This window comes from Mixophyes fleayi, chromosome 10 (assembly GCF_038048845.1).
Source record: "Mixophyes fleayi isolate aMixFle1 chromosome 10, aMixFle1.hap1, whole genome shotgun sequence".
Lineage (NCBI taxonomy): Eukaryota > Metazoa > Chordata > Amphibia > Anura > Limnodynastidae > Mixophyes > Mixophyes fleayi.
Window position 1 is genome coordinate 1,210,045 of NC_134411.1, and position 17,299 is coordinate 1,227,343.

Sequence of the window (17,299 nt, forward strand, 5' to 3'; positions counted from 1 at the left end):
GGAAAAATGGGGATGTTGCCTATAGCAACCAATCAGATTCTAGCTGTCATTTATTTAGTACCTTCTACAAAATGATAGCTAGAATCTGATTGGTTGCTATAGGCAACATCACCACTTTTTCAAACCCGCAGCTTAGTAAATCTAGCCCCTATGTTGCGTCGTATTAAAGAATACAAGGAGGATTTAGGGCAGGGGAGGGCTGGCAAATTTTGGCCCAGGGGGCAAGACTTGACTCAGGAGCCTATTTTAAAGGGAATAAATACTGGTGACCCACCCCAAGGTAGCCCACTATGGGACCAGCCCGGGGGGCAGGTGCTCCCCAGTCCCCCGGCCCAGCCTGCCCCTGATTTACGGTGAAATTACACCCTATATTGATTGACAAAAACCGTCCCATCATTCTCTTACCCCAAACCACAGAAAAGATGCTGATTTGTACAGCGCACACATTCAGCTTTTTTTCACCCCCCCTCCAAAAAAACAAAACAAAAAAACAAGAGTCTGGATGCAGAGTAAATAGACCCCTTTTTGTTTCTCCAAACAGAACCATGAATACTAAATTTAAGTGAGTGTTATTTGATTGGACAAAGTTACTCGGAGTGTATGTCCAACACGCCAGCTTTGCAAGTCGAGGTCTGCAGTTACAGCGAGAAATGTTATTGCAATGATATATTTTTATTAACTGCTTCTGTTTTTATTAAGGATAATGAAAACCGTGTGTTTGGCCTCGCGAACAAAACTAACGTGACCTTTTCTGTGACCTACCTGTTGTGCTTTCAGAAACGATAATACTAACCGTATGTGCAAGTGATCTGGGGTATTGCAGTGTGTCAGCACCCGCCAGGAGAAAGCTCATTTGTATAAAATATCTCTGGCAGACGGGGCAGGTCTTTATCTGATGCAGGAATGGGAACTGTGCAGAGTATAACATACAATTTATGGAGATGTCACAGCAGTTAATCTGTTGTAAAGAAGAACTAGCTGGGAGAGTCTGCTTGGCTGCAACTCTTCAACAACAGTAGTAGATTTAATGTTTATAAAGTAACAAGTGGTTCTGTAGAACATCCAGTGTACTAATAATCCTGGGACGTAGTCACATCACCGATGAGCTTCTCCAATGTATTGTTATTTAGCGCTAAGCAAGCGTCTCCCATTGTTCCATCTACCTGGATGATCAAAGCAAATCAGTATGGCTGCTCCCGTTAATATTTATTAACAATATGCAAATGAATAAAGATTTTGGTGACTTGGTTCATGTGAACGTTCATAATATTTGTAGTAAACAGGTAAAATGACCGTACTTATAAATAATGTATATTCAATTTTCTATTTGTATGCTGAATAAATTCTAGTCACAGTATTTAACACAGCTGGAGCTGTAATTTACAGAATGAGGAGCTTCACATTGCTCCATCTTATCCACTGTGCTATGTCAGGAGGTAAACTGCGCCCCCACAGGACAGACATGGAAGCACGGCCTACCTGGTTACTCACAAGTTGTCTTTAGTGTCTTCTATTTAGTATTATTATTATTAGTGTTGTACAATATAGGTTATAGGGCTGGAAGTAGCGTTGCCGCTGTTTGGACGTGCGTCATTGTTTGGTTACATCATATACTCGGTTTAGGCTGTTTCATGGCTAAAATCTGAGATAAGTGGTGGTGAGAGCGTGGAAATGGTTTCCTAATAAAAATGTTAAACAAACACATGAGTTTATTCTATGCAGCATTTTATGCTGTTATACAAATGGATTTGTTAATCAAAAATAAATAGGGAAGTCGAGATTGATGACATTTTCCTATGTCCTTCTGGGTGATTTGACAGTCAAATATCTGCGTTCTGGCCAGAAAATCCTCCCGATAGCCGGAGACTGTTCTGCTCAGATTGACGGGGCTCACAGTAACCCCATCATTTCTGGATCAATTCATTCTATTCTAGTTAAATTCAGCATGTGATTGCAATGTGGAATTATTGTCAGATTTATTTTCTAAGCTGTGTTAAGTGTGAGAGAGTCGCTCTCATCCGCTCTGTACGATCTGCCAGGGACAAATCCTGTGCCAGTGTGAGACCTGGCTGCGGGCGGGCAGAACCCTCTACAGTCTACTTACATGCCCTCACTAGTATATTGGTGGCCACAAAACCAGTTGCAGTATTTATATAGAATGGTAATTGTGTAGTAATATAATGCACCAGTGTGTGAGATAATATAAGATAGAATGTACCGTTAAGAACGTGTGAGGATAGAATGTACGGGTGAGAGAGCGGGCGCGTGCATGAGGATAGAATGTGCTGGTGAGCACGCACGCGAGGATAGAATGTACTGGTGAGCACGCACGCGAGGATAGAATGTACTGGTGAGCACGCACGCGAGGATAGAATGTACGGGTGAGAGAGCGGGCGCGTGCATGAGGATAGAATGTGCTGGTGAGCACGCACGCGAGGATAGAATGTGCTGGTGAGCACGCACGCGAGGATAGAATGTGATGGTGAGAGAGCGGGCGCGTGCATGAGGATAGAATGTACTGGTGAGCACGCACGCGAGGATAGAATGTGCTGGTGAGCACGCACGCGAGGATAGAATGTACGGGCGAGAGAGCGGGCGGGTGCATGAGGATAGAATGTGCTGGTGAGCACGCACGCGAGGATAGAATGTGCTGGTGAGAGAGCGGGCGCGTGCATGAGGATAGAATGTACTGGTGAGCACGCACGCGAGGATAGAATGTACGGGCGAGAGAGCGGGCGGGCGGGTGCATGAGGATAGAATGTGCTGGTGAGCACGCACGCGAGGATAGAATGTGCTGGTGAGCACGCACGCGAGGATAGAATGTGCTGGTGAGCACGCACGCGAGGATAGAGCGGGCGGGCGGGTGCATGAGGATAGAATGTGCTGGTGAGCACGCACGCAAGGATAGAATGTGCTGGTGAGCACGCACGCGAGGATAGAATGTACGGGTGAGAGCGGGCGGGTGCATGAGGATAGAATGTACTGGTGAGCACGCACGCGAGGATAGAATGTACTGGTGAGCACGCACGCGAGAATAGAATGTACTGGTGAGCACGCACGCGAGGATAGAATGTACGGACGAGAGAGCGGGCGCGTGCATGAGGATAGAATGTACTGGTGAGCACGCACGCGAGGATAGAATGTACGGGTGAGCACGCACGTGAGGATAGAATGTATGTGCGAGAGAGCGGGCGCGTGCATGAGGATAGAATGTACTGGTGAGCACGCACGCGAGAATAGAATGTACTGGTGAGCACGCACGCGAGGATAGAATGTACGGACGAGAGAGCGGGCGCGTGCATGAGGATAGAATGTACTGGTGAGCACGCACGCGAGGATAGAATGTACTGGTGAGCACGCACGTGAGGATAGAATGTATGTGCGAGAGAGCGGGCGCGTGCATGAGGATAGAATGTACTGGTGAGCACGCACGCGAGGATAGAATGTATGGGCGAGAGAGAGAGCGGGCGGGTGCATGAGGATAGAATGTACTGGTGAGCACGCACGCGAGAATAGAATGTACTGGTGAGCACGCACGCGAGGATAGAATGTACGGACGAGAGAGCGGGCGCGTGCATGAGGATAGAATGTACTGGTGAGCACGCACGCGAGAATAGAATGTACTGGTGAGCACGCACGCGAGGATAGAATGTACGGACGAGAGAGCGGGCGCGTGCGTGAGGATAGAATGTGCTGGTGAGCACGCACGCGAGGATAGAATGTGCTGGTGAGCACGCACGCGAGGATAGAATGTGCTGGTGAGCACGCGCGTGCGTGAGGATAGAATGTACGGGCGAGAGAGCGGGCGTGCGTGAGGATAGAATGTACGGGCGAGAGAGCGGGCGTATGCGAGGATAGAATGTACGGGCGAGCGGGCGTATGCGAGGATAGAATGTACGGGCGAGTGCACGTGCGAGGATAGAATGTACGGGCGAGTGCACGTGCGAGGATAGAATGTACGGGCGAGTGCACGTGCGTGAGGATAGAATGTATCAGTCAGTGAGCAGGGTCTGTATCGCTGCATGACATGTTGTGAGATCATTACTACGCTAGTGAGCACAGTGTTGGGGTTTCTCACAGATGTTTAGCTTTAATCACATATAATCTTCATTCTTTTGCCCTCTGATCTCTCGGTATGAGGATGAGAAGATTTATTCTGTCACCAGAATTATCTGTATAGGAGCCTCTGTCCACCGCACGTACTGCAGAAAATGTCTTTTCCAGGGATTAGCGTAGAGAAAAGCGGTGTCTGTACCGGGACGTAGGATTCTTACTAGAGAAATACAGATATACCACATACAACTATGTGTCTCACATTACTGGAAAACATCAGGGAAGTTTTTTGTACAGTCACAGTGGGCTGATCACTATCACAATGTCTTTTTCCACTTTTGGGAGGGGAGGTACTAATGAGCCAGGAATTAGTTATGTCTCTGTTTTAAACATTGGTACATCAGTCAAGGAGACAAGAATTGTATGTAATATCTGTAATACCTTTTGTCTTGCTGCCAAGTGTGTATATTATGGCTTATTTTAAAATGCAAAACCTGAACCATCGTCTTAATTATAAAAAGAAAAGATACAAAATTGCTAGTTGTTATTTTCACCATCCTTCTCTTAAGGATAAACAAATTGCGCCTTTAATAAACCGTAGAGCTGGTGAAAACGACTGTACTTCAGGTGTATGTTAAAGACACGTTAGAAAATATATCCGACCTTTGCTGCACAGGTCTGTTTGTCAATCTACAAAGATCCTGCAAGGCCCAAGAGGCTTCTGGGAAGAAAACCCATTCTCGTTGTGCGCCCTCCACACTTTTTGTTGTGACTTTTCTGTTTCCATAGTGTGAGATTTGATATCCAGACAAACTCATGCAGAAAATAATTATCTATACGATGTGTGACCTCCACCCGAGGGAATGTTAGTTCTGCCGGACGATGTGCCTCCCCCGTATATTGTGTGTATTCTGAGTGAGAATAGCTCCTCTATCAGGGACAGATTGATCCTTTATCAGAGTCCTGTAGTTACATGTCTATAAATGTCTCATCTGAAGAGGTGCAGAGCCAGACAACCATACAGTGAGGGCTTAAAGTTTGATTTAATAATTCATCTAACATCTCTCAGGAGAAGTAGCTTTACAGTATCTGTGGGATTTCATTTGTGGTCCTACAAACTGCCGTCTATCTTACACACTATAGTTCTAACACACAACATGAAATTTGTAGCAAAAAGGGTCATTTTGCGAAGCTGCAAATCACGTTTTCTATCAGCAACCAGAATTTTGCAGCGTCTGTTATTGGCGAATGATTCCCTTAATCTGTGGTAATAATTGATGGTTTATTCGGCCTTAATAACACGTGTTAATTGTGTGATATGTTACCAGTAGTAGTTCTTGATGATTACACATCATTTTGCACTGTAATCTGGGATTGTTGAATCAGGTCTGCACGGTAGGAGACCAGTGAAAGAAGATCAAACATATAAATCATCAGTAAAAAGAAAGGTATGGATTCCGTGCATACAGACTCATCAAACTATACATCAATACTAGATATTAAATAAAATATCTAAATTGTTCTGGATTCACTCTGGAATATTGGGGAATAATTTAAGCAAGTTAGCTGGTCCTACTTTGGTGGGGGCACATTGTGAAGAGTAGATGACATTATGATGAGCAAGTTAAGTGATATTAAGAACATTTTGTAGAGTTGAAGGAATGGTGTGAATCATATGAAATGATTGGTAAGATTAAGGATGGATGAAATAAGGGCTAGATCCGTCATAGGTGGAGCAAATGGTGGACACACATAGAGACGGTAGTGTGGAATTAGGGAGATGGTAAGGAGTAGATGGAATGAGGAGGAGCAGAAGAAATGAAGGAATAACAAGTAGAGGGAATGGTAAGGACCAGAAGGAATGGTAAGGACCAGAAGGAATGAGGAAGAGCAGATAAATTGATACGGGGTAGATGACATAGGGGTCAGAGATAGATGAATGCTGTAGAATTAGTTACTTGGAGAGTAGATGATGAGCAATAGAAATAATCAGGACAATGAAATGGTGAGGAGCAGATTAAATCTATCCACTAATCTAATCTATATAATGTCCACCATATAATGTCTAATCTTATCCACTTAATGTCTGATTGTATTGCAATGAATATCCCTGACATGTCCTAGTGCAAGTGTCATACTACATGCCAGTGACAATACCGGTTCATGCCACATACGTGCAGTGACTTGTACTAGAGGAATATCAGCTATGTGATCTGAAGCCATCTTTTTGTAAGATGATTCCTGGGCTGCTATTGTCTTTTCTGCTTAAATAAAAAGTAATCTGAGTATTTCTCTCTTCCTGGAGTAGTTAACCCTTCTCTGATATAAACACAATACAGAAATTGTGAACACTTATTTGTCATGAAAACCATAATATCTCTGGCAATACCATCATATATGATACGTGTCTCTCCCCTATGCAGCATCCTATGACCTGGCCCTAGCCCCTCCCACATGCTGCATCCTGTCACGTGGCCCCTCCCCATGCTGCATCCTGCCATGTGGCCCCTCCCCAATGCTGCATCCTGTCACGTGACCCCTCCCCCATGCTGCATCCTGCCATGTGGCCCCTCCCCATGCTGCATCCTGCCACGTGGCCCCTCCCCCATGCTGCATCCTGCCATGTGGCCCCACCCCTGTGCTGCATCCTATCACATGGCCCCTCCCCCATGCAGCATCCTATCACATGGCCCCTCCCCCATGCAGCATCCTGTTCCCTGTCCCAGCCCTTCCAGCATGCAGCCCCTATCACCTGACAAAGCCCCTCCCACACGCAGTATCCTGTCGCCTAGCTCCTTCCCATGCAGTATCCTGTCATCTGACCCCTCCCACATGCAGTATCCTGTCATCTGACCCCTCCCCCTTGCGGTATGCCGTCACCTGGCCCCTCCTGCTTTTATCTTGTCACAGAACACTGAGGTGATTTCTAATATGTGTCCATATGGTTACAGATCCATGGGTATAAGGTAGGGATTACTGATCCCTATAGCGGACATACTGCCCTCCCATGATCCTGAGCTCCCTGCTGAAGATAGATCCATGGGTATAAGGTAGGGATTACTGATCCCTATAGCGGACACACTGCCCTCCCATGGTCCTGAGCTCCCTGCTGGAGATAGTTCCATGGGTATACGGTAGGGATTACTGATCCCTATAGCGGACATACTGCCCTCCCATGATCCTGAGCTCCCTGCTGGAGATAGATCCATGGGTATAAGGTAGGGATTACTGATCCCTATAGCGGACACACTGCCCTCCCATGGTCCTGAGCTTCCTGCTGGAGATAGATCCATGGGTATAAGGTAGGGATTACTGATCCCTATAGCGGACATACTGCCCTCCCATGATCCTGAGCTCCCTGCTGGAGATAGATCCATGGGTATAAGGTAGGGATTACTGATCCCTATAGCGGACACACTGCCCTCCCATGGTCCTGAGCTCCCTGCTGGAGATAGTTCCATGGGTATACGGTAGGGATTACTGATCCCTATAATGGACATACTGCCCTTCCATGGTCCTTAGCTCCTGCTGGAGATAGATTCATGGGTATAATGTAGGGATTACTGATCCCTATAGTGGACATACTGCCCTCCCATGGTCCTGAGCTTCCTGTTACCGGGCTCCATACTAGTTATATGGATGCAGTGGATATAGCTGCTCCTGTGTGTCGCATTACTTGTGTGCAGCATCAGTGTACGTCTGTGAGGTCATCGCTGGGGATGCTTGATGATATATTAGTTGCTGTGAAGCAGTTTTTCCCCAGATCCTCAGGAGTACATGTTACGCTTCATTTACTGCTAATTCTTACATATGTTTATAGTGACAAATTGTTTGGATTACTGAGTGTGGTTCCCGCCCTGTGTTTGAATTACACGTTAATGTGTTTTATGAAATTCATGTTGGAAAATTGTTATAAAAGCAGATTAGTGTTACACTATTTTGTAAAATAATTGTATAAGTAAACGTTGAGATAGTGGTTTGTGATTGTTGCCCTAAATTGCTGTAATGCCATGCTGGTAGTGTGAACCGGTCCTTATAGCTCCGTTGGTGAAGCCATGTTTAATAAACTACATTTAATTGCATCAGATATTTGAATGTGAGAATCCCACATCCATTGTCCGCTGAAATTGGAACAGTTGGTAGGTTTGCAAGGCAGCCAATCCCTGGGGCAGAATCCTATACATGGGGCATATCAGCAAGGCAGTGGTCTAGCCTAGTGTCACCCGGCTTTTGGTGGGCACATACCCCCTGAATTCTGTTGTGTTGAAGATGGCACTGTGCCACCTCTAGGATCTCTGTACACAACAATCCAACGGGAACTGTAATCCACAGCCAGTCATGCTCAGGGGGACCAGACTCTGGTCAGGACTGTAAGGAATAGTACACCCCCTTTTTATAAATGATTATGGATACCCTAAAACACCTCAGATTTCTGTGCCCTGTATGAAAGCAATAAGCCTACAACAATGTGCTAATAATATGGTCATCATGCGTGTTTTCCTTTCTTAAAAATACAATGCATTCTGGGAGATTCCCACAATCCCTAGCTGCTCACTTTAAGACCAAGAAATAAACAGCACAGGATTTCTGAGGTCATAGAGTGTATGTGTCACTGTCACACGCATGTGTGATGTTTATTGCGTGCTTTTTAATCGTTTCATGCTTTTCAGTATGGAGAGGGCGGCGCAGCCTGATTTAAACAGTAGCAGAGAGTTATTTAGACTTCACCAAACTTTGTTTTCCTGCAGCTGAAAGAAGCTCAGTCTCTCGCAAACAACGCGGCTTTGTTCTCGGACAAACTGAAAATGTGCTTGTGTTTAGACCAAACAATAAAAATAAACTAACTGCTGGCTGGGGAGAGGAAATCATGGATATTAAAGTCTCTCATTGTGTGTAAAGAAATTGTTTCGGAAAAAACTGTTACCTGGATCTGTGATTATTGTAGCAAAAATTGGGACTTTCTTTACCTTTTTATTAATCAGCCCCCTGTAAAGTACAGGAGACCCTCCGTCCCATATAGTGTTAGGTATGGTTAATACTTTGGAGTTGCAGTATAGAGATTGACATAAGTCACCTGATTTTTATGTGTTATAGACATAAACATAGTCCGATACTGTCATTTGTTATAGACATAGATTGTAAGCTGTGAGCCGGGCCCTATTACCTCTCTGTCTGTATGTATTACCCAATATTGTTTTATTACTGTTTGTTCCCAATTGTAAAGCGCTACGGAACTTGCTGGTGCTATATAAATAAATGGTGATGATGATACATAGTCCACAACTGTTCCTATACATTGTCCCCCGTGAAGTTTATGACTGTAACTTATCCACTGACGTCAAAACATATGTGTTTTAATATAATTTTTGGGCATGTAAAATGGGAACAGGGAGTGGGCGCATTGTATCTAATGGCCCCAGACACAATAGCATTTGCATTTTTGATTGGGAACATTTATATTACAACACAATTTCCTGGACACTGTGAGTACCACTTCTCTTGTCATGTATTCAGGACACAGTTCTCGGAATTTGTTTGTATTCTGTCTAATTGACACCATGTAATCTAAACTCTGAAATTGGATTTGAGGTGATGTCCGCTGTGTATCAGGATGGACAATCTGCTACAAGTCTGTGAAATGCTCTGCAGTAGGAGAGGTAACGTGTTGCTATGGAGCACATATTGGGACAATCAGCCAGTGGTCCTGAGTGGTCTCCAGTTTCTGGAATGATTTGGGATTGGTCTGGGATGGTGACAATGGTTCCTGGCAGCTGCAGTTCCTGTTCCTTTGTACTGAAACACTTTTTCCTCTTCAACATTCTTCACTACAATTACTGAGTCTTGGGACACTGAGCACCCCAGATAAAGAGCCCACGAGACAGGAATTATTGTGTAGTGAGGCCTTGGCAAGGGTGCAACTATCTTATCCAGAGGTGAAAGGTTTTTCTTTAAATGTTCTGAAAACATTTAAAGTTCCCTCTGTACAGAAACTCACAGATCATCAGAAGAGCACCTAGATTATTATCTGCCATAACTTGCAGATTATCAGGGTACTTATCACTTCAGATCTGCAGAACATTGCTCTGTCTCATCTACCCCCTGACAGATACATTGTGATATATTCTGCAGATTATTACATTACTGACCTCTCTAGAGATCTGCAGAACATTGCTCTGTCCCATCTACCCCCTGACAGATACATAGTGATATATTCTGCAGATTATTACATTACTGACCTCTCTAGAGATCTGCATAACATTGCTCTGTTCCATCTACCCCCTGACAGATACATAGTGATATATTCTGCAGATTATTACATTACTGACCTCTCTAGAGATCTGCAGAACATTGCTCTGTTCCATCTACCCCCTGACAGATACATAGTAATATATTCTGCAGATTATTACATTACTGACCTCTCTAGAGATCTGCAGAACATTGCTCTGTCTCATCTACCCCCTGACAGATACATAGTAATATATTCTGCAGATTATTACATTACTGACCTCTCTAGAGATCTGCAGAACATTGCTCTGTCCCATTTACCCCCTGACAGATACATAGTAATATATTCTGCAGATTATTACATTACTGACCTCCCTAGAGATCTGCAGAACATTGTTCTGTCCCATCTACCCCCTGACAGATACATAGTGATATATTCTGCAGATTATTACATTACTGACCTCTCTAGAGATCTGCAGAACATTGCTCTGTCCCATCTACCCCCTGACAGATACATAGTGATATATTCTGCAGATTATTACATTACTGACCTGTCTAGAGATCTGCAGAACATTGCTCTGTCCCATCTACCCCCTGACAGATACATAGTGATATATTCTGCAGATTATTACATTACTGACCTCTCTAGAGATATGCAGAACATTGCTCTGTCCCATCTACCCCCTGACAGATACATAGTGATATATTCTGCAGATTATTACATTACTGACCTGTCTAGAGATCTGCAGAACATTGCTCTGTCCCATCTACCCCCTGACAGATACATAGTGATATATTCTGCAGATTATTACATTACTGACCTCTCTAGAGATCTGCAGAATAATAGGGTATTGAGGTAGTAGGGCAATAGAACAGTAGGGTAACAGGACAGTAGGGTATTGTGGTAACAGGACTATTCATTTTTTATACACTTGAAACATTAAGTTGTTTTCTACTTTTTGACAACGGTCTTAATTAAACTCCCCCTATATAATAATTACCCCCCCCCCCCCCCCATACAGCTATTGGCGGTCTGGGATCCACTGCAGTTCCGCGGCTCTAGACTTCAGGGTGGGGGAGAGGAGGACCCCTCCTTGTTACTACATGTAGGGAACGGTAACTATTAGGATTATACTATATATTATTGTCTTACTCGTGGTTCTGTAGAGTCTGGAATCTATAAGGGGTCAGCGTATGGTGGGAAACATGTAAATCCCTCAATGTCCGGGTCCCTGACTGTTATTTTACCCCTGTACATTCTGTGGATTTGCACTGGTGACGAGTGATGATCATTATCAGTAACGAGATTGTGGAGTTTTATTTCACATGAATAGATTCCTAATTAAAATACCCCAAATACTGATGTTTATACCCTGATCTTTCACCTCAGGTGATGTCTCACTGGCTCATATAACACCCCTCCTGCCTATATATTATATATATGTTTGTGTTCACCATTGTATTGTGAGGTCATCACAGAACACTTTATTTCCTGTATAAATGAATACTGTTATTTTCCTTCCCGCAGATCAGTTTCATGAATTCACAGGCAGCCTCCCAGTGATTTCTGGCCGCCGGACTGGTTTCCTCAACTCTATGTAAGTGTCCTTAATACGATTCCTCTTTAATGTAACGGACAGTATGTATTAACATGCGGGAACGTTGTACGTTATACTGATGGATATGTTTTATGGAGGGATAAAAGTCAATTTGTTCTTCTACACCAAGTTCTTTGTTACTTTTCTAAGTGTGTCCATAGATGTGTATTCTTATTTTTTCTCGTTTATATAAATAGTGTCATATTACAGAACGCCGTGCAGAGAATATGTAATGAGGCCCTGTCCCAGTGAGCTTACAGTCTAGATTCCCTACTTGTGTCAAAAGCCAATTAATCTACCAGTATGTTTTTGGAGTGTGGGAGGAAACCGGAGCACCCGGAGGAAACCCACGCAAACACGGGGAGAACATACAAACACCACACAGATAAGGCCATGTTCAGGAATCTAAGTCATGACCACACTACTGTGAGCCAGTAGTGCTAACCACTGAGCCACCGTGCTGCCCATGTGTGAATCTCTGCACCGTAGTGTGTCATAGTGACAAGGAATTGTGCAATACTGGGTACCCCCTGTCTGACTCCGTGTGTACCCATTACACTGATCACACAAACAATATGGCTGCTGAGTGAGTGAACAAGGCTCCTGTAGGAACACACAGGACCGTCGCACACAGCGATTCTATCAACAGGGGAAATGTTAACTTGACATTTTATCTTTGTAACATGTAAAGAGAATGGTGTCTTGTATTTAAGGCATAAAAGACACAACCCCCCCTCCCCTTCAAAGTTACATATAAAAACATTGGGTGTATATGAAGATATGAATTATATACCATATAACATAGACAACATTGTCATTTAAATGATAGAAATGGAATCATATTGATAATTGTAGTGTAATATTTATTTATTTCTGTGAAAAGTTCCATTAATTCCACGGCTGTTACTGGTTAATAGAGAGCGTATTGCTGGCGTCCTGCTATAAAGAGACTTGTTTGTGAAGACAGCATATGCGAGGCCCTTGTATAAGTCTGTGTGTGAGTGACAGCTGATATTACCTGAAACAACCCAAGTCAGCTGATGTAACTGATTCATTGTTATGCCAGAACTAGTGTAACCCGAGACGGGGAGAATGCAGCGAGATGCCTCTCTCGGCATGGACATCGCTGCTGCTATTTACAGCACGGTCTTGTCATAGTGAAAGCAATTGACAATAACACGAACTGTTTTAGGCTGAGCAGCTCAGTCTGTAAGTTACACCTGAAATACGAGGAAACGCGTGTGATAAAACACACACAGCTATTTATAGCGCCGATTTCCATCTTCGGACTGAAGATACTGCTTGGATTTCCCTTGTTTGCAGTACACACCTCTTATATACTATGTATGTGATGAGAGATTACTGTGTATCTACCTACAGACATGGTGCTCCATGCCTGGATCCGGCGGTTGTTACAGGGTGATAAACCACGAAACATCTTGTTTTAGTGATTTGGAGGCTGGGACGTGTTTGCACAGATACTTATTCACCCACGTGCTACGTTTGAAGTGTTTTATTGAAGTATTTTATAGTAGTTGCGCTGGTACATGAGTCTCTCCACCTATAGAGCAGTCAGGAAACACTTTACGTTTGTGACCACGGTGCCCTAATCCTTCTTCTTCATCCTCTTTAGGGTTGTTCCCAAAGCAGTGGTTTCCATGAAAAGATAAAATGTTAAAACACAAATATAAAACATGGGTTAAAGGTGAAATAGTGAGGAATAATACACTGAGAACTGGAGTCACGTGTGCTTGGAGTCTTAGACGCATTTCGCCACTGAGGAGACTCTGGCGAAACGTGTCTGGTACATCTAAGCACAGATGCTTACCTATCCCTCTTATTTCCATTGTTCGTTTATTTCTTACTCTATTATCCTTAACAAGTATCTAGTGTCCATCAGTATAGTGTCACCCAAGGACATAGTGTACCACAAGTAGGAAAGCTAATTATACATGTTATTTCTATTTGTTGTAGTTTCTTTAATACTCTAACACTAATATATTGATACATTCTAACACTATTCATTGCTTTTATTAGTTCTAGTTAACAAATACTTATTACAGAAGTGCCTGAGAATATCTAGACTAAATCTCATTAACCCATACATTTAATTAATGGACAGAAATGGCCATTTGGTCTGTGGTGATCACTACACAGACAGACTAATAGCCTGGAGACGGAATGCGTCTAAGAGCTCAAACAGCAGATCTTACACGTTAATTTATCCCGCTACCCTGAGATCGTCCTAGACATTAAGGGCCTGGTGCTAAATGAACGTCTTGTGTGTACATGTGGTATACGAGCCCTTACTGTACACTGACGGCGTGCAGGCGCCCTTACTGTACACTGACGGCGTGCAGGCGCCCTTACTGTACACTGACGGCGTGCAGGCGCCCTTACTGTACACTGACGGCGTGCAGGCGCCCTTACTGTACACTGACGGCGTGCAGGCGCCCTTACTGTACACTGACGGCGTGCAGGCGCCCTTACTGTACACGGACGGCGTGCAGGCGCCCTTACTGTACACGGACGCCGTGCAGGCGCCCTTACTGTACACGGACGGCGTGCAGGCGCCCTTACTGTACACTGACTACGTGCACACGCCCTTACTGTACACTGACGGCGTGCAGGCGCCCTTACTGTACACTGACGGCGTGCAGGCGCCCTTACTGTACACTGACGGCGTGCAGGCGCCCTTACTGTACACTGACGGCGTGCAGGCGCCCTTACTGTACACGGACGGCGTGCAGGCGCCCTTACTGTACACGGACGGCGTGCAGGCGCCCTTACTGTACACGGACGGCGTGCAGGCGCCCTTACTGTACACGGACGCCGTGCAGGCGCCCTTACTGTACACGGACGGCGTGCAGGCGCCCTTACTGTACACGGACGGCGTGCAGGCGCCCTTACTGTACACGGACGGCGTGCAGGAGCCCTTACTGTACACGGACGGCGTGCAGGCGCCCTTACTGTACACGGACGGCGTGCAGGCGCCCTTACTGTACACGGACGGCGTGCAGGCGCCCTTACTGTACACTGACGGCGTGCAGGCGCCCTTACTGTACACTGACGGCGTGCAGGCGCCCTTACTGTACACTGACGGCGTGCAGGCGCCCTTACTGTACACTGACGGCGTGCAGGCGCCCTTACTGTACACTGACGCCGTGCAGGCGCCCTTACTGTACACTGACGCCGTGCAGGCGCCCTTACTGTACACGGACGCCGTGCAGGCGCCCTTACTGTACACGGACCCCGTGCAGGCGCCCTTACTGTACACGGACCCCGTGCAGGCGCCCTTACTGTACACGGACGGCGTGCAGGCGCCCTTACTGTACACGGACCCCGTGCAGGCGCCCTTACTGTACACGGACCCCGTGCAGGCGCCCTTACTGTACACGGACGGCGTGCAGGCGCCCTTACTGTACACGGACGGCGTGCAGGCGCCCTTACTGTACACGGACGGCGTGCAGGCGCCCTTACTGTACACGGACGGCGTGCAGGCGCCCTTACTGTACACGGACGGCGTGCAGGCGCCCTTACTGTACACGGACGGCGTGCAGGCGCCCTTACTGTACACGGACGGCGTGCAGGCGCCCTTACTGTACACGGACGGCGTGCAGGCGCCCTTACTGTACACTGACGGCGTGCAGGCGCCCTTACTGTACACTGACGCCGTGCAGGCGGCCTTACTGTACACGGACGCCGTGCAGGCGGCCTTACTGTACACGGACGCCGTGCAGGCGGCCTTACTGTACACGGACGCCGTGCAGGCGGCCTTACTGTACACGGACGCCGTGCAGGCGCCCTTACTGTACACGGACGCCGTGCAGGCGCCCTTACTGTACACGGACGGCGTGCAGGCGCCCTTACTGTACACGGACGGCGTGCAGGCGCCCTTACTGTACACGGACGGCGTGCAGGCGCCCTTACTGTACACGGACGGCGTGCAGGCGCCCTTACTGTACACGGACGGCGTGCAGGCGCCCTTACTGTACACGGACGGCGTGCAGGCGCCCTTACTGTACACGGACGGCGTGCAGGCGCCCTTACTGTACACGGACGCCGTGCAGGCGCCCTTACTGTACACGGACGCCGTGCAGGCGCCCTTACTGTACACGGACGCCGTGCAGGCGCCCTTACTGTACACGGACGCCGTGCAGGCGCCCTTACTGTACACGGACGCCGTGCAGGCGCCCTTACTGTACACTGACGCCGTGCAGGCGCCCTTACTGTACACTGACGCCGTGCAGGCGCCCTTACTGTACACTGACGCCGTGCAGGCGCCCTTGCTGTACACGGAGGGCGTGCAGGCGCCCTTGCTGTACACGGTGGGCGTGCACGCGCCCTTACTGTACACTGACTACGTGCACACGCCCTTACTGTACACTGACTACGTGCACACGCCCTTACTGTACACTGACTACGTACACACGCCCTTACTGTACACTGACTACGTGCACACGCCCTTACTGTACACTGACTACGTGCACACGCCCTTACTGTACACTGACTACGTGCACACGCCCAGTCCCCTCCACATTCCGCCCCTGATGAAATCGTAGGCTGTATTAGGGTCCTTTGTGCTCGAAGATGAATTTGCTGTTGCTGCGTTCTGCTTTGTATGGTCTGTTTCTGGGCATGCGCGGAGTAATAATGCGTGTTATACACAACGTATCGGCATGTAAGTGCTTTAATGAATCAGGCCTGAATTATCTAAAACATTCTAACCCCAAATAATTATGTTACTTATCTCCTTGTGCGAGCACGAAGCCTTACTATGAACTTGTACGAGGAACTGTGCAAACATACATTGTTGTATTACTCTCCTCCTTCATCTATCTACAGTCCGGGATATATTTACTAAACTGTGAGTTTGAAAAAGTGGAGATGTTGCCTATAGCAACCAATCAGATTCCAGCTGTCATTTTGTAGAATGTGCTAAATAAATAATAATTAGAATCTGATTGGTTGTTATAGGCAACATCTCCACTTTTTCAAACCCGCAGTTTAGTAAATATACCCCAGGTCTCATTGTCTGTGCCGAGGGCCAATAGATGTCGTAACCTGACAGCCATGTTTAATAAAAGGAGCTAACATTCATCATCACAAAACACAATAAATAAGATTGTTTCCTCGCTAGCCTCCCGATTTCTACCAATGGTGTTTTATTAAAGGATTCTCTCTGTAATTATCCTGTGATTATTTCTGTGACATCATCCACTCGGCTCGTACCATCGCATCAAATCATTTTATATGACAGGAAATTTGTGGGTGGAAGTTTTGTCCAATCATTAACGAATCCTCTTGGCGCAGGGGGTGGATTTGATTGGCCCAGGCCCTGCTTATGCTGCTTTCACTAACATTTTGGAAAGCCGGAGAGGTGGGTGGAAACTTGGATCTGGAAAGTGCCATTAATGTGGCAG

General features: G+C 46.3%; 1 protein-coding gene across 6 annotated transcripts in view; it reads left to right on the forward strand.

Moving 5' to 3' along the window:
- Positions 1–17,299, forward strand: part of SOX6 (SRY-box transcription factor 6) — a 307,461-nt gene that overhangs the window by 51,216 nt on the left and 238,946 nt on the right. For all 6 annotated transcript variants that reach the window (XM_075187593.1, XM_075187597.1, XM_075187595.1 and 3 more), the window contains one exon: positions 11,807–11,876. The gene's annotated coding sequence lies outside the window, so the exon portion shown is untranslated. The remainder of the gene's footprint in view (positions 1–11,806; positions 11,877–17,299) is intronic.